At 43.3% G+C, this 18756-nt stretch overlaps 1 long non-coding RNA gene across 1 annotated transcript; it reads left to right on the plus strand.

Annotated features, from left to right (window-relative positions):
• The first annotated feature begins 14900 nt into the window (after nucleotides 1–14900).
• On the plus strand, nucleotides 14901–18279 carry LOC310673555. Its single transcript, XR_014509101.1, has 2 exons — nucleotides 14901–14979; nucleotides 17431–18279. It is a non-coding gene; the product is annotated as an uncharacterized lncRNA (long non-coding RNA).
• Nucleotides 18280–18756: the final 477 nt, after the last annotated feature.

The following is an 18756-nucleotide window of genomic DNA, read 5'->3' on the forward strand; positions in this document are numbered from 1 at the left end:
CAGCTTAATCTATCCCATCACATAAATCTCTAGTGAGCAGGAAGCCTTGACCACGACTTGTCCACATCTGAACAGCATTGATTAAGGCGTGAATCCTTTCTCGGTAAACTGACACACATTTCATTCCTTTCCGCTCCAAAATGAAATCTAGTAACCAAGGCACTTGAGTCGGCAAGAAGTGAAGACCTTTCATGATGCAGAATGATGGGAGGAGATGGAGAATAAATGCCAAGGCTTCCTTTAGGGCTACAGTTAGCTAATAGGATCAGCCAGTTTCCTATGTGTTAGTGTACATGTTAGCTGAAAAGTATGCTTGGTTTGACTTCTGGCCTTAATAAGAATCTTCCCACAGGTTTCAGTAAAGTTCAGATTAGGTAATCTGTTCTCCTTCTCTACAATGTAATAGGTTCCAAGTGAGTCAACAGGAGATAACTGTCAGAATGGGCTGGCTTTTATTGATACCACATTTACAGATGGAGTAAACTAGTAGAGTCCCTAAGACAGTTGGATGGCACCACCTTCTGGCAACTCCTGCAGCCAAGCTGGTGCCAAACGCATTGCTCTGCTTTCCTTTGGACCACATCAGCGAGGCTGAGAGAGGGGTCTTGTTGTCTGGGCAGCCCAGGACCTCCACACTGCCCAGGCTTGCGCACTGCAGAGGTCACTCTTGTGCTGCTAATGCAGTGGTTTGACTTCACCCCTGGAGGCACACTCCATTATCTATCAAGGCAGACAGATGCCAACAACAATCAAAGCCGCTGAGAGAGATTGCTCAGAGGTTGTGAGATTGGTGTTGCCCAGTTTCTGATTGCTGTGGTCAAATGGATGCAAGCAAACACACTCAAACTGAATCCAGACATGACATTAAGTGATGATGGTCGAGGGGGCAGCTGATGGAATTGGAGACAGGCCAAAATAATGCCCATTAGGAAACTGATGTCTGATGTTTCGTCACTTGTATCTAGTTTTGTTCCCGGAATCACAGTTTGCATCTGTGGCAAGAGCGAGGGAGTGGGCAGTCTATGAGCAATGCTTAATTTCTAGCCCTGGAAAAATTCCATGTAATGCAGTCTATGTGAAAAAGTCAAAGACCTTTAGGCTTTTCTGTTGCTTTTCCATTTCTCAAAAATGGCAGAGCAGAGTTAATTGTTCTTCTGATTGAGAAGCCCAGAAGAATTCTTCACCCTTTCATTATACTTCTAATTTTAGTGCAATTAATTAGCATAATGAATGATGTCCCAACCGTAAGAATATGTAAACAACTGAAAAGGACATCTGTGTGTATCTGCGGTGCCCTTTTCACAAAGTTCCTATTCAGATGCTTGGTGGTTAAGAGGCATTTGCTGTGGTGGCCACCAGTGGACTTATGGACTTGTGGAAAGTGATGGAATTGCTGAATCTATTATTTCATTTACACCCCACTTTTCCTGATTGTATATCAACAGAAGTCCCTCCACCTGGCAGGTACAGGCACCCATTGCAATTTTGGTAGCTCAGAAGAAGCTTCATAAAGGTGATGATACGGACAGTGCTAATCATCTGAACCTTGTTCAGGAATTTGATCCTTAATGTTTAATGACACTACAGCAGTTTCAGTGTACTGCTGCCCTGTGCATAAAATTAAGGCACTAAAAGTGTTGGAAATAAGAGCTTATTATACAACGAGAGCTTACGTTTTCTGTTTTGCTCTGTGGCAGGTTTTTGCCTCCCAGAGCAGAGGAACTCATGCTGAAAGTTAAGGTGTTCTTGATGCATTCAAAGAGAAGGAAATGTATCATGCTGTATCTAGGACATGGGAGCTTCCTAGCAGCTTGAATTAGCAGGCTCACTGAATAGCGGTTCCTATGATATGAGAACAGCAGCACAGGTCAGTTCCCCTTTTCCTTTCTCCTCCCTCTGCTCCTGAATAAAATTATGAGGCTGGAAGGAACTCAGAGGTCATCAAGTATTTCCCCTGCAGGATTCAGCATGACCCCTCCACTTGTTTGTATAAAAGTCTCTATTCAATGGAATTAAACTTTAGTAAGGCAGCAAAGTAAGAGCATGTATTCCTTCATTCCATAGCCCCCTCTCCTGGTGCATTCCCAATGCTACTGGACCAGTGGTGCATGATGGGAGACATCTGGTTCCTCGGGCTCAGTTCAAGGCACCATGGAGGTCCAGGCTCTGGCACTACAAGCCCTGGTGGTCTGGGAGGTTCTTCTGGGGGCTCCTATCTGAGAGCCTTAGGCGCAGTGGTCTCCTGATCTCCAGGAGTCAGCTTGGAGCCCTGAACACGATATAGTTCCTTAGCTGGTGGTGCCTGTGCATCCTCAGGCTTCGTATCTTGATTGTTGCTGGATTTGGGGCTCATGACAGCCAGAAAGATTTCAGGATGGAAGAGAATCTGCTTTATGAGTGTCAGAGAAGTTGTTCTAAGCAAGGGAGTAGCATGGCAGAAGGCATTAGGCGTGTGTGGAGGAGGAAAGGGGCTGAATCAGATGAACTTACCTAGAGTACGGTGTAAGGATAGAATAAAGGGGAAAGAAATACGGCTAAGAAGGCCATTGCAGTTTAATATGACTAAGAATGGAGACGGGGTCAATGCTGAAGTGGGTTGCTCTGGCTGTAGCAATAGGGAGAGAAAGAAGATAATCAAAAGATACTGAAGCCACCGGAGAAGAGGCAGGTAGCAGGGGAGAAGGTCCGCTAACCAGCACTGTAGACTAGATGGGGACAACCCTCTATTTCAAGACTGAGAACTAGAGAAAGTTATGAATAAGGAAAGTGTCCTCTGAACCAACCAGAGAGAGTCTCATAAGAACCAGGCTGACTGAAAGTCAAAGTGCAGAGACACTGGTGCCCAACTAATGCACCAGGGATGGAGCAGCAGAAGAGGGAAATGATACAACAGTCAAAAAAGAGAAAGAGGAAAATAGCTAATATAGTTCTGACATAAGCCAGAACGACAAACTCCTAAGCAAGTTCAAGATGGGAATGAAATGAAATACAGTGGAACCTCTACTTACAACCATAATCTGTTCCGGAGGTCCGGTCATAACTAGAAACATACATAAGTAGAGGCGCACTTTTCCATAGAAAGTAATGGAAAAGTGAATTGATCTGTTCTAGACGATGAAAAACACCCCCTAAAACAGCCATTTATCACGGATTTTACTGTCTAACGAGATCATAGATCCATAAAATGAAGTCAATAATCAATGTACTGTACTATAAAATAAATAAGACAGTATTGTAGATGAAAAAAATTAACATTTTCCTTTTCTTACATGCTCTGAGGGTGGGCGGGCTTACCTGACTACAAGCTGGAGGTGAGGCAAGGGACAGTAAAGAGCTGATTCACTTTGGCCATGGCCCCTTTTTTTTTCTTGCCAGGCCAGGTTCTTCTCTGGACTTCCTCAGGTTAGTTCCCCAGCGGTGTTTGGAGCTGCAGTGCGCCCTGCTGTGCCTCTTGCTGGCAGCACTTCTTCCACAGCTTCGGGGGTGGGATGGGGGTCCTCTCCCTGGCAGCAGAGGCCTCAGCGCTGCTCCGCAGCTGGCTGGGTGAGCTCTGGGCTGCTGGCAAGGCCTTTGTTCGTATCTAGAGGAGAGTTCCTAAGTTGAAGCGCCTACTGAAGGTTGTAACGAATCGTACGTAAGTAGAGCCGTACGTTCCACTGTAGTTATTTCCACCACTGCCATTCAGCTGAAACTCTTTGAATTTGATGGCCAATTTTTGGTATCACCACAATTATATCTGGAATGGGCTCAGCTTTATTTTGGCATAGAGATGTTTGGTTTTTAATATATGATCATCATCATCATCACCATACTTGTGTTGTTGTTGTTTAGTCGTTTAGTCGTGTCCGACTCTTCATGACCCCATGGACCAGAGCACGCCAGGCACTCCTGTCTCCCACTGCCTCCCGCAGTTTGGTCAAACTCATGCTGGTAGCTTCGAGAACACTGTCCAACCATCTCATCCTCTGTCGTCCCCTTCTCCTTGTGCCCTCAATCTTTCCCAAAATCAGGGTCTTTTCCAGGGAGTCTTCTCTTCTCATGAGGTGGCCAAAGTATTGGAGCCTCAGCTTCAGGATCTGTCCCTCCAGTGTGCACTCAGGGCTGATTTCCTTAAGAATGGATCAGTTTGATCTTCTTGCAGTCCATGGGACTCCTCCTCCAGCACCATAATTCGAAAGCATCAATTCTTCGGCGATCAGCCTTCTTTATGGTCCAGCTCTCACTTCCATACATCACTACTGGGAAAACCATAGCTTTTACTATACGGACCTTTGTTGGCAAGGTGATCTCTCTGCTTTTGAAGATGCTGTAGTATGTGCCAAAACAGTGATCTACAGCTCAGCCCCATTTCCAATCTGCATGAACAAGAAGCAGGAGAAGCAGGCAGTTTCTGGAAGCTTTCAAGCACAAACTCTTCTCCTTTTTATCTTCTAGCAGGCTCAGTATTGTGGCTCAGTATTGTTTCTATTTCTTGAAGAATGGCCTTGCAATTTGCAATTTCTTGTTTTCCTGGGGAAAGTTCTCAAATGGCTTCAGTTCTTGCAGTTGCTACAGAGGCCTCTCTATAAGCAGCAACCTTTGTCCTGGAATTCCTGTATGCAAAATGAGATGCACAAACATTGTCATGAAGCTACCATCCACCAGAAATTATTAAAGGGATTCAATTATGTATTGATTTTTTATAAATAGATATGGATACAGAGTGGCTGTTTTGATACATGCTAATGTTTAGCTTTTTTTTTATACACAATTGCTCTGCATATGTTTTTATCGTATTGTAAATCACTTTGGATGCCTTGTGAGAAGCGATTCGTAAATGACATTTTAACCACCACATTCTGAAACCAACTAGAAATTATTTATTTATCTTAGGTGCTTACAAATTATTCCACCCTGTGGCACCCCTGTGGATGTCTATCACTTGACACATGATACATCTTTATATTTGTATCAAATGTACCAAATTAAACTTTTCTTTTGGTAAAGACAAAATAAATATTCAATGTAATGGTTCTAGGGGTTGCTCGTGCGTAAGCTTGTCCCAACGTCTGGCTGCATTGCCTGAGTGAACCTTTCCTGTCCGGGCAGCCACTCGCCTGTGACCGTCTCAATCGCTGGCAGAATCCGTCAGTGGCCGTTTCTTAAACTTCTTCCAGCAAAGAAGTTCTTTGACGCCAAGTCTTCTCCTACTCTCCCTGTGCGGAAGCCTTCTGCGCAAGGAGGGCATGGGCAGCGGAGGACCCCTTCTCTCCCCGCTGGTCATGGGAGTCATGGCAAGGAGTCATGGGACCGCCTCGCCGCTTCCCCCATCTCCCCCCCTTCTCCACTGGAGCTACGCTGATTCTCTCCCCCAGAAGATGGGCTGCCCCTCCCACTCCCGGGACGCTCTCTGGGATCCCTTCGGAGCTTGCTCTCTCCCTCGGACACTGATGGCAGTTCCCTGACATTCAGGTTTTAAAAATCAGCATTCACTAAGTGTTATCTTTTTGTGTACAGTAGTCGGTATCCTGTTGGAGAGAAGTTCAGCAATGCTATTCATGATGAGCATGTTTCCATCAAATTGTTCATGGAAGGTTTTTAAGACCTAGGCCTTGTTTAGCTTAGCATCCTTAAATCCCTTTGCACCTTGCTGATAATTTGCCCTGAAGGATCAGCTTGTAAAAACAGCATCTTTGCTGAAAACAGGAAAGGCCAAAGCTCTTGATTGCCTTTGCTTCACTGGTAAGTTGCAAAACAAATTAAAATCGGGAGGGAACAAGGGATGGTTTATTGCACACTTCACGGACTGCATAGTCATGCTCTTTTAACAAATTGCGAGCCTGGGTCTGTGAAAATCCAGGTACTAAGGGGATACAGGAAGAGATAAAATGAGTCTTGTATTCCCAAATGATTCTTCACCACCACAATGCTCCACTATCCAGAAAGGCTAGATCAGGCGAAGGAATTTAATTTCCTTCATAGTTATATTGCTTACTATTCCCTGGTATAACAGCAGAGGGATTTGGCCTGTTTTCCTTGTGATGTTTGCAATGAACTGCCTCTGGGAGCAAATTAATGAGATTGTCAAAAGTTGCAATGAGACGCTGGTGCCATTTAGTTTAGCGGCCCCATGCAAACGTTTCTTGGCATCTGTTCTAAATACAGAAGGGCAACTCAAAAACCCTTTATCTCTCTGCTCTTTACGGGGTCAAGTCTGAATGCGCTTACTGCCTGGTACTGATGAGCTTTATGCCATCATAAGAAAAGAAAGAAATCCAATTTAAGTGGCAATATTTCAAAGAAGAACAGGAAATGCCAGTGCCTTGTTTGCGAACAAAGCAGCATGATTGACATAGTAGCCTGCCAGCCATTGGCGCAGCATAAGTGGTCCAACTAGAGCATCCTTTATTGCTGATGTCAAATGAACGGTCTGTCCAATCCCTGTGCAGTGTATTGACGCCAACGCGTTACAAATGGGTATAGACAGCCTGCCACCAGATAAGATTTCTGCAGCACACTTAGGCTATAATCCTATGCATGCTCACTTGGGAGTAAACTCAGTGGGACTCACTTCTGAGTAAGCACCAATGGAATCAGGTTATGAGAATTGTGCCTTGGGGGTACAACTGTGGGACCAAAGATGTTCCCAGGTGCTGTAATTACTCAGCCTGGTTGGGGCTTTAAGTGGATGAAATTAAGCCACTGGGACATACATTGAGCTTCCCTGGGTTACAGCCTTCAGAGTCAGTTTTCATTTATTCCAGTTAATAATGATGACTAGGAATGTTGAGGGGAAGTACCAAACCGCATACTTCTTTTTTTTTTTAGGATTCAAAGGTGTGCATGGAAATGTCAGTTCTGCACTTGATTGCACTGGCTACCTATTAGTTTCTGAGCTCAAGCCACAGTGCTGGTTTTCACCTATAAAGCCTTTTGTGGCTCAGGACCCCAATGCGTTGAGGGCCTCATCCATACCCAAGAATCGGATCAGGCCTTGCAGTTTTCTGTGTGCCTCATCTGAGGGAGGCATGGAAGGGCTTTAGACTGCAGCCCCTGTAAGTAAGTTCAAATTCAGGAATATCCTATACACTTAAATTAACATCATGCTGCTAAGATTTATCTTGCAATTTACAGCAGCTTCCCTGTTAAATCAAGTCTAGGGCACAACTGAATAATGAATTTTATTTCATTATTTTCTCTTAAAAAAAGTTTCAGACTGCATTTCTTTTAGAATACATTTACATGATTGATATAGTTTACCCTTCAATCTTACATTGTTAGGTCGCCAATATCTCCTATCAAACAAGCATCGCGCTTGAGACAGAGGAGAGAGCTCCCATCCTCCCTTTCAACTAATTTCTAGGAGACAGCAACTTTATGTGTAAATATATTTTGTAGCTGATTGACACACATGAGGTCTTTCAAGTCTCAGCAGACCCAAACTGAAACAGGAACAGATGGAGTCTCTCAGTAATTCTGAAAGTGTCATCCAAATGTGAAGGAAGCCTGGCTGAGTTTATATCTCAAGTTTTGCCTAGACTCTGTAGTCGAAATGAATGGATTTTAAAATTAAAAAGCTAGCAACCTAACAAATAATTTTACTTGAAAAGATTTCTGGTTTGCAGTCAGTAGAAAACACTTTTAAAAGGGTTGTGGGTTTTTTTAAAAAAATAGAATGTTGGGCATGTTTCCACACAGCATGATCATGATTTCACTTGTATTCCAGAATGATCTACACACAAAAAAATGCTTTACCTTATACTGCAAAAAAATAAAAATAAAAACTGACTTTTGTGAAAAATCTGGCATGACTCTTCAATATTACCATTTCTGTGACATGTGGACAAACATCATCCCAGCATCTGTCTACAGAGGTTGGAAGCTGGTAGGTGTGATCTGGAAGATGCCTGTTCTAATCCACTTCTCTTTGACTGGTGCAAGCTGTCAGTTTGCAAGCTCAGTTCAGAGGAGAGATATGGCAGGTAGAGATGCCAGGACTGTGTCAAAGTATTGACCGTGACAGCAATCATTATCTGCAGACAAGATGTTGTCACGATAACCAGGTTCTCCATAGCTCAGGGCCTCAGGCAGACACGTAGCTCCCCTTCTCATCTCCTAAACTCCAGCAAGGTCAGTATTCTGGAACACTAAGCATTAAATAGAAACAAACAAGCAACACCATAGAAAGGTCTATCCCAATGCACATGCTCAGAACTCTGACATTTACTTGATGGAGGAACACAAGGGTATATATGAGATACGACTATAGCCGTGGGACTTCTCTCAGTTCGGGCACCACCTGCCACTAGTGTGGAAAGTAAAATCCTGCACTCACTCTTTGATCATAGTAATGTGTGACCAAAGGTGCAGACAATCAGCTACAAATTTGCCCTGCCGTTGCAGTGATCAAATGACATCTTGCTTGCACAGAGAGAGTAAATATGTTGGCGTGGTTAGAGCGTCGGAGTACGAGTGGGAAGCCGTTGGGTGAGTCACAATCTCTGAGCATAACCCTATCTCACAGCGTTGTTAAGGGGATAATGCCTTCTTACTTAGCATCAATCAGGGAGTGGCTTTACCCATCATTAGCTCTGGCTCCCCCTACTGTCAGTCTCCCTGCCTTCAGGCAGAATTGACACCAGCCACCACTCGTATTAAGACTGAGCAGAAATTGAGCAAAGGAAACACTGGGAAAACGGAAGTGTCCATCCATTCCAGGGGTTAGCCCTGGAAATCAGTGTCCTCCTCCTCCACAGTCTCCATGCAGCCCTTGTAGGGAGGAGGATGGAGGAGCAAGTAGACTTTGTTGGCTCTGCCTGTCACTGGCTGCGACTGCATCTTCTGTCGGCTTCCTTGCCAACCACTCTACCAATCCAAACGGGCACTAGACGTCACAGCATAGAGGAAAGATGGAAGAGAGATCACTGAGCAGATTCAAAAACTGTACTTTCATATCACTGGGGTGAGCCCAAGTCATTGGAAGCAAGCTTTATCAAATTATGAGTTAACCAACTGATAACATTTACCCCAACTAATAAAGTGGTTTGTCTCTGAGTGGCAATTCAGCCTGGATCATTTTGACATTGTTTTCATTTTTTTCTGGGCAGATTACAAATGAAAGAAGTCCAGAGAAAATGCTTAATGCAGAACCAAGCTATATAGTGGTCTATGTATCACAGAGCTTTATGATTAGTATTTAATTATTATTCATTAAATTTGTATACCACCCTTCATCCATAGATCTCAGGGTGGTTCACAACATTTAGTAACCTTCAATATTAGGCTGGTGTTTGGGACACTTTTCTATTATTTCAAATACAATTAACGGCTACCTCCAAATTACAGTATATCTATTTCTCTTGGCGCATGCCTGGGAGGGCCAATTAAACAAAAGGAAGCCTTGAATATTATCCACACTACAAAATTCTCATTCACTTTTTGTTGCTGGGGAATTAAGTATGAGCTAGAAAAGGAATAAGGCTGCTCATTTATTTATATGTTTTAAAACCACTGGATTCTTACAATTTTATCAAAATAAATGTTTCCCTTCAGTCATTAGAAATGTGGATTGCTTTATTTCTTTCCTTAGCTTTGCTATTGCAAGGGTTTCTAGGTCGGTATCCTGCTTCCCCCATTATCTGCTTTTGAAAATGAAAGGTTAAATCTCAAATTACTTCCTCTGAGTGGAGGGGGGGGGGGAGAGGAATACTTATAAGTTAATAGATTCTCAGCAGGTGAGAAGGAGGACACCAAAAGCCACTTAGCACATAAGCAGAAGTGTTAAAATGGAGATGTTTTCTATGTAGTAGATTGCATAGTGACCACTGGCAGTGATGGAGTCCTGCAGACTACAGAATGAAGAGGAATGCTGTTTTTTTATGTATGTAGAAAGAAATTCCATCCACATGGAAAAATTCATGCAGAATGAGGCTGTGAATGGCTGCTAGTTATGATGACTATGTTCTGCATCCATGGAAACCACAGGAGGAAAGATTGCCTATGTTCTCAGGTCCTGCCTGAGGATTTCTCTGCTTGGCCACTGTGAACACAGGATGATGCACTAGATGGGCCACTGGCAGGCTCTTCTTGTGCTCTTATATTTAAATGCACATCATAGGACCTTTTCCCTATCCATAACTTCTCTGGTTCTCAGTCTTGAATAGATGGTTGTCCCCGTCGCGTCTGCAGTGCTGTTCCTCCTGGCTAGCTGACTTTGTCCCCTGCCACCCAGTGGCTTCAGTACCCTTCCATTATCTTCTTCCTCTCCCTATTGCTACAGTCGCAGAATGATGGAACTGTAGAGGTGGAAGGGACCCCAAGGATTGTCTAGTTCAACCCTGTGCAATGCAGGAATCTCAACTAAGGGTGGATCTACACTCATGATTTTTAACATTAAGGAAGGGTTGAAGAAAGTTTTCATAATGTAGATGGACGCAAGACGTTTTAACGTTCACAATGCGTTTTTAAATTTGAGACCAGAGGGCGCTGCAGAGCAACCAGAGACCAGCAGGAGGGAAATAGGTGTTGTGACGAAAAAAAGAGGTAAGAAACATATTTTTTTTTTTTTACAAGTATGCCCTGTGACGTTTTAGAATGCTATATCTAATATCATTCTAATAATGTTAAACAGGTCAGCGTAGATCCAGCCGAAAGCATCTGTGACAGATGGCCATCCAATATCTGCTGAAAAACTCCAAGAAAGGAGAGTCTGCCACCTTCCCAGGGAGTCTGTTCCCCAGTTGTACAGCTCTCACTGTCAGAAAGTTCTTCCTGATATTTAGTCTGAACCTCCTTTCTTCTAACTTGAAGCCACTGGTTTGAGTCCTGGAGTGGATGAAAACAAACATGTTCCGTCTTCCTCTTATCCAGGCTAAACATACCCAACTCCCTCAACCATTCCTCATCAGGCTTAGTTTCCAGATTCTTGATCATCTTGGTTGCCCTCCTCTGTACACATTCCAACTTCTCAATATCCTTCTTAAATTGTGATGCCCAGAACTGGACACAGTATTCCAAGTGTGGTCTGACTCAGGCAGAATACAGTGGTACTGTTACTTCCCTTGATCTGGACACTATGCATCTGTTGATGCAGCCTAGAATAGCATTGGCACAAGCTTTTTTTTGTTGTTGTTGATGAATCACACTGTTGACTTATGTTAAGCTTGTATTCTACTAAAACCCCTAGATCAGTGGTGGCGGAATTCATTTTGTTAGTTTTGGCCCAGTTCATCTCAAATCCTGATTCTGTCTTCTGTGGCATTAGCTACCCCTCCCAGTTTTGTATCCCAATAATAATGGAACTGCAGTTTACTGATCACAGAACTACAATTCCCAGCATCCTTAGCAAACTACACTTCCCAGGATTCTCAGGCAGGGGAAATACACTTTAAACATGCTTTAAATGCATGTTGTATATGCAGCCTGAGGCTACCCTTTGGAAATTATTTTGAGGTGTGAAGAGGTGATGTTCATAAGCCTCAAGCCTTATATTTCTATTGTTCATGGCTATATTTATTTCAACAGTGATTGTCTCTAGTGCAGTGTTTTTAGGAGAGCGCCTCATGTGAATTAAATCACACATCGCTTATAAAACCACTTTCCTATTAAATCTATTTAACTGTCTAAAATGGTTTGATAATGGCCCAGTAGACGCTTTCATTCACAGATGAAAGAAAGAAAGAATAGCCAAGCTTCATGTTTGCAGAGGGGTATGAAGATGTCCAGTCAGAATCTGTGGAAGACTTTCGTACTCCCGAGCGAAACATCTGCATACTTGAGGCTATATGTCTTCCACCATATGTCTTTATACTGCCATGGCCTCCAGCCATGTTCAAAGTGATCTATAAAGGGGCATCTGTTCCTCAGTTGCTCATCTCTTTCTGCAGTTACTTCTCTTCTAAATATTCAAAAAGGAAACGTAGACAACGTAGACAAGTTTGTACAAATTTGCATTCATTTCACTGGTTTCTCTGAAGCAGGCTTGTATAATCGCAGCTCTGACGAACAGAAATTTGGATTTTATTGGTTTAAGCATCAGGTTTCTCCCCCCCAATCCTCCTCAAGAGTTGTATGGGGATGGATATTTGCCAGCTGATGTGGTAAAAATAGTATGGAGTAGGTCCTGCTTGTCCCCAACGGACATCTGAAGCTGGAGCTTTTAGATCCATTTTGTAGCATCCAAATGGATTGCACCATGAACATTAAGCAGGCTGTCAACACATTGGGATGTATTCAGTGTTACAACTTGGCCCATGCAACAGACTTCCATGCATGCAGTGGAACTTCCTCTCTTGTCTCCTCTCCCCTCCATTTCTCCTTACAACCTTGAAATCAGCTCTCGGATATTGGCCGACCCTCCAGAGCAAATCTGGGGTATGTGTAGAAGGAGGAGAGGAAACAAAAGTCCCTTTGGGTAAGCAGAACTCAGCTGACAGAGCATTGGATTCAGCCCATTTTTATTTGACATGGAAGAGTTCTTTTATTAATACCTTAAGGACCACCTCTCCACATATTTGGACTACTGCAATGCCCTCTATGTGAGGCTATCTTTGAAGGTGACCCGGAAACTACAACTAATCCAGAATGGGGCAGCTAGACTGGTGACTGGGAGCGGCTGCCGAGACCACATAACATCGGTCTTGAAAGACCTACGTTGGCTCCCAGTATGTTTTCAAGCACAATACAAAGTCTTGGTGCTGATCTTTAAAGCCCTAAATAGCCTCGGTCCTGTATACCTGAAGGAGCGTCTCCATCCCCATCGTTCAGCCCGGACACTGAGGTCCAGAGCTGAGGGCCTTCTGGTGGTTCCCTCACTGCGAGAAGCCAAGTTACAGGGAACCAGGCAGACAGCCTTCTCGGTAGTGACACCCGCCCTGTGGTACGCCCTCCCAAAAGATGTCAAAGAGGAAAACAACTACTAGACTTTTAGAAGACATCTGAAGGCAGCCCTCTTTAGGGAAGCTTTTAATGTTTAACAGACTACTGTATTTTAATACTTTGTTGGAAGCCACCCAGAGTGGCTGGGGAAACCCAGCCAGATGGGCGGGGTATAAATAAATTATTATTATTATTATTATTATTATTATTATTATTATTATTATTATTATTATTATTATACAAACTGACCCAGACCCTGAGCTTGTCATCTGAGGCCCCTCTCTATGTCCCTCATCCCAGAAAAGTTTGGAGGGTTTGGAGAGTGGGCCTTTTCTGTGGTGATTCCCAGATTGTGGAATGTTTTCCCCAGAGAGGATCACCCGGTGCCATCATTACTGGTCTTTAGACGCCAGGCAAAAATGTTCCTTTTTACCCAGGCCTATGACTATTAAATAATCTATGGCCTGTAAATGTGTGTGGGAGAGGACTGTTATTATTATGGTTATTTTACTATAACCTGTCTGTCAGTGTGTTTTTTACTCTGTTTTTATCATTGATGTTTTTTAACGTGTTTCCAATGTTGTACACTGCCCTGAGATCTTTTGCTAAAGGGCAGTACATAAATTGAAATGGTGATAATGATGATGATGGTATTTATGATAAAGTTTCATGTTGCTGACCCTCCTGTGTTCCAAAACTCCAGAACGAATCTCTGCCATGGGCCATGGAATTCAACCAACAGTAGAAGCCAAGAATTGCTGTCTTGGGGCCAAGGCTATTTTTATTTTATTTATCTGGAAGATCTTTTCCTCTGCCCTGCGGCATTACTGCTCCCAGGGCAGCTGGCAAGGTATAAAAACCAATCAAATCAACCATCAAAATCTACAATAAAAACGGAAATGGCAGGACAATAAACGTAAGAGATGCTATTCAACTAAATAGTTGTGGTAGTGGAAGGATTAGTGTTATGCTAACAGGATTTCCCCCTTTCTGTTCTGAGGGTACCCTGTGCTGTTCCCAAATCTATTCCGGAGGGTTGGGGTTCAAGGGGGGGAAATAGGTATAAAAGAAGAATTCTTGGATGCCAGTATCCAAGTTTGGAGCAAGTACTCTTTGGTGAGAGAACTCCAGCAGATAATTAAAATCACAAAATATGCAGCAAAGTAAAATGTTGAAATATAGGCTGTTAGACCTTTAAAATATGCCATTTAAATTGAGATCCAAAGTTTCCCTCTTCCCCTAGCATAGAAAAACACCAAAGGTCAGATTCGTGTGCTTCAGAAAGTTGCACAGGCAGTAAAACTTGGCTTTTTTACAGTGGCTTTTTCACCATTACAGTGGTGAAAGTTCCTAAATTATTGGTACGGGAACTCAAGAGTGGCTTGCGAGAGCCATGCAGTCTGAGCTAGAGCAACCAGCTGAAACCTCTTTGCATGCTACGATTCTCAGGCAGACTGAGAGAGAACAATACACTTGATTACATAGTTCCTCCCAAGGTGAGGGGAAGCCGACATAGCTAAGCCTGGCAGGACAGCTTACTCTATGGTATTAACCCCTTCATGCACTAATTAGACTTTTGAATGTTGGTTATATGAGGCTGGTTATCCCACGGAGGGAACCCCCAGGATGAGTTTAGGCAGCACATGGGATGATATCCTGACACAAATCAATGTCATAGCAGCAACATCAAACTAGTTTAACCAAGATTTGAAAAGGCCTGAGAAAGTAAAAAGTACCAGCTAATATCTTTCTGACACCAGAAAAATATTAGCCGGTACTAGGCAAGACTTCCGCGTCTTCAGTCACTATCCTTCTAAGCTTGAAAGGGATTAACTAAAGACAAATTTGTTCTGGATTCTGGTAGGATGCAGTTAACCACTAAAACATATATATGTTACAGTGACTAACAAAACAGAACTGTTACAGCCTTGCAGTTTTGGCTTCTGCCTAATACTGCCTTAACCACTTGCTCTGATAAAAATGACACTGTCTCCAAGGTGGAAGTTATAGAGTTTTGAGGAAGCGTTTCATCTCCAAAGCTCTAGAACTGCCACCTTGGAGACAGCATCATTTTTATCAAGGCAGTTGATGAAGGCAGAGGCCGAAAGCTTTTGCTATAAGAACGTAAGATTTCTGCTTTGTTACTCAGAGTAATAAATATAAAGTGAAATGGTGATATGCAGAAGGGAGTATGGAAAGAGGTAAGAGAGTTGTTTAGGAAAGGTTGAGACTTTACAGTTTCAATAACTTAAAAGCAAAACTCTCTTAAAATGGCAATTTAATGACATTGGTTTCTATAGAAGAACAAGCTGATCAGAAAGGCAGTAAATGTTGGCTTTGCCAAGAAATAATAATAATAATAATAATAATAATAATAATAATAATAATAATAATTAATAATAATAATAATTTATTTGTACCCCACCCATCTGGCTGGGTTTCCCCAGCCACTCTGGGCGGCTTCCATAGAAACCAAAAATACACTAAAATATCACAGATTAAAAACTTCCCTGAACAGGGCTGCCTTAAGATGTCTTCTGAATGTCAGGTAGTTATTTATCGCTTTGACATCTGATGGGAGGGTGTTCCACAGGGCGGGCGCCACTACCGAGAAGGCCCTCTGCCTGGTTCCCTGTAGCTTTGCTTCTCGCAATGAGGGAACCGCCAGAAGACCCTCGGTGCTGGACCTCAGTGTCCGGGCAGAACGATGGGGGTGGAGACGCTCCTTCAGGTATACTGGGCCGAGGCCATTTAGGGCTTTAAAGGTCAACACCAGCACTTTGAATTGTGCTCGGAAACATACTGGGAGCCAATGTAGGTCTTTCAAGACCGGTGTGATGTGGTCTCGGCAGCCGCCCCCAGTCACCAGTCTAGCTGCCGCATTCTGGATTAGTTGTAGTTTCCGAGTCACCTTCAAAGGTAGCCCCACGTAGAGCGCATTGCAGTAGTCCAAGCGGGAGATAACTAGAGCATGCACCACTCTGGCGAGACAGTCCGCGGGCAGGTAGGGTCTCAGCCTGCGTACCAGGTGGAGTTGGTAGACAGCTGCCCTGGATACAGAATTGACCTGCGCCTCCATGGACAGCTGTGAGTCCAAAATGACTCCCAGGCTACGCACCTGGTCCTTCAGGGGCACAGTTACCCTATTCAGGACCAGGGAGTCCTCCACACCAGCCCGCCCTCTGTCCCCCAAAAACAGTACTTCTGTCTTGTCAGGATTCAACTTCAATCCATTAGCCGCCATCCATCCTCCAAGAAAATAAACACAGGTCTCTCCCTCCATATTTGATCGAGCAAAGCACAGAAATATTGGCTAATGGCTGTACATTACACATCAACAAGTGAAGACACCTGTGTTCAGAGCTTTGGAGATGATGCTGCAGACATTGACTGCCCCATCCTGATGTATTGTAGTAATGCTTTAAATTTAACAGTTTTAATTTTGAAATGATATGCAACCAACAACCCTCAAGCCCTTAGGGTGAAAGGTAGGCTATACAGTTGTACCTTGGAAGTTGAACAGAATCTGTTCCGGAAGTCCGTTTGACTTCCAAAACGTTCGAAAAACAAAGTGCTGCTTCTGATTGGCTGCAGGAAGCTCCTGCAGCCAATCGGAAGCTGCAGAAGCTCCATCGGACGTTCGGCTTCCAAAAATAGTTTGCAAACTGAAACACTCACTTCTGGGTTGTGGCATTCAGGAGCCAAAACGTTCCAGACCTAAGCTATTTGAAAACCAAGGTATGACTGTACATCCAAATAAATAAACAACCATTATTGAAGAAGTCTTCCAAGTAAACATGGCCACCAAGCCATTACTATCTCTTTTGAACTACATAGAAGGTGTTACAGCCATCAGACAATTCCCAACACAGGTACTGTACATAATTACTCTTGCAAGAATTTTGTATGCTAAAACCTGGAAGCAGAACAGCACATCAACTAAATGGGAACTAATTAGGAGACTATGGGAACACTTACAAGTCATTAAATTGTCAAGAATCCTTTGCTCTCCCCAAACATCAAATTAAGCATTTAATAAATGGAATTGCCACCCCTCTCTTAAGAAAACCAAGCTGCTAAGACAAAGCACTTGTATTTGACTTCTTTTACTCTCCCTACCACCACTGTTCACTCATCTTCCCACCTGTGTGTTCTCTGCTTGTTGTGTTTCTTAAACAACAACAACACCAATAGCTAGCAAAGTATGGTGCATTAGTGGTGTTATGTACTGAAGTTCTCACCCTGGGCCAGCAGAGGGATACTGTAGATAGTTATGCAAATAAGGGATCACGTTGAGTGATTGAATAGTTTTAGAAAATTGTTACAGTTACATTGTACTGGAGCTCTATATAAGCAGGCTGACTGAACCCTTCAGTTCAGTTCTGTTCTGGCCTGTGAATAAACAAGAGCTGTTTGAAGAATCGCTATGTCGTCTGATATGTTCACCCACAACTTAACAACTGGAGTCTCCCGAGGTAATTGGGATAGCTAAAGGAGCTTGACGCCTCTGTCTTCACAATAGGTTTAAGCATGAGTTTGCCCTTGAACAAATGTCTCCTCTCTTTCCTTCTCTAGGTTATATCAGGCTGCTCATTCTCTTGTTGAACAGTGGAGGACACACCAGAAACAATGTTGTGAGGTGTTGCCTTTACTTACTTAAAGCCTACGCGGGAGAGGAAGGAAATAGTCAGGGAAGCAATGCGTGAAGGTTATACCTGGACCGATCCTAGCATCTCCAGATTTTGGAGGAGACATGGAAGTGTATCGAGAAGAAGTATGAATTACTGTCTATATCTTCCGCTCCATAGCTTGTCTAGGAACCAACCAGTCTTTTGCCCCTAAGCCATTATGGAAAAGAAACAAAGACGACCGTTTCTGAACTTCAGTTATAGCTATTGTGCTGTTTCATAGAGGGATTTACTCAACGTATGGAAAGGAACAATAGAATATTCCTCCTTCCCATACTAGGAGAAGAAGAAAACCTGCTGTTGCCACAATGTTTGTTTTAAGAGAGATGCTCAAGATTTCAACGTGCAAAAGGTTAGAAGATGGCAGCTATGGGATCTCTCGGATTGTGTGTTTCCTTGCAGCTTGCCGGCTGCATTGCATAAATGTGAGCAGGTGCTCCTGTGTATTTTCTACAGAGGTGAGAACTAACAGGCGGGAACTGAGATCAATGGAGTAGCTACATGTCTTTAATATAGTCAGTGCAGAACTTGGAGGAAAGATGCAGCAATTGAGATGAATGGCTTAAAACAAATACTTGACACAACTTTTATAATAAGTGCTCTATTCCCACGCTGCATCCCATCACTGAGACCGACTCGGCTTGTCTTGTTAAAAGAAACATCTACAGCAACAGCACATTTCTGTTTGCCTTCAGTGAAGCAAAATAAAATAAAACCCTTAATGAAGAAGTGAAAAGGTAGCGAAGATCTTTTCCTTTTTTTGACACCAGGTGGCCATTGTATTTCCTCGTGTTAATTTTGCTAATGCCACAAGGTGAATTTGCTTTTCAGGGGTCCTGGTAAATATTGTTATGTAGTGCTCTAGAAGGTTGAAAGGAGGACACACCTGCCCGAGGGCAAGATGTTCTTAGATCTCTTGGCAAGACAGATTTGCTTAACTCTTTCACTGTCCCAGTTCTCAGTTCAGTTTCCATGGGAAGAACGGGAACTAGGACAGGACTAGGAATGATGTGCAATAAATCTAGCAGGGAGGCAGCATATTTCATCTTGCTTTCTGTTTATTCAGGCTACAGCTGTCAGAGAAGCCCTTTACAATAATTCATTACAGACCTGTGGGATGTTATCCCTCAGAAAGCTGGTTGAAGGTAGCTCTAATGGCTATTACCACTGCTGTAGGGTTCAGTTACTTGTCATTCATTGGAACTGGGTCACT

This window comes from Podarcis tiliguerta (genome assembly GCF_965153285.1).
Source record: "Podarcis tiliguerta genome assembly, chromosome: 3".
NCBI classification, from domain to species: Eukaryota; Metazoa; Chordata; class Lepidosauria; order Squamata; family Lacertidae; genus Podarcis; species Podarcis tiliguerta.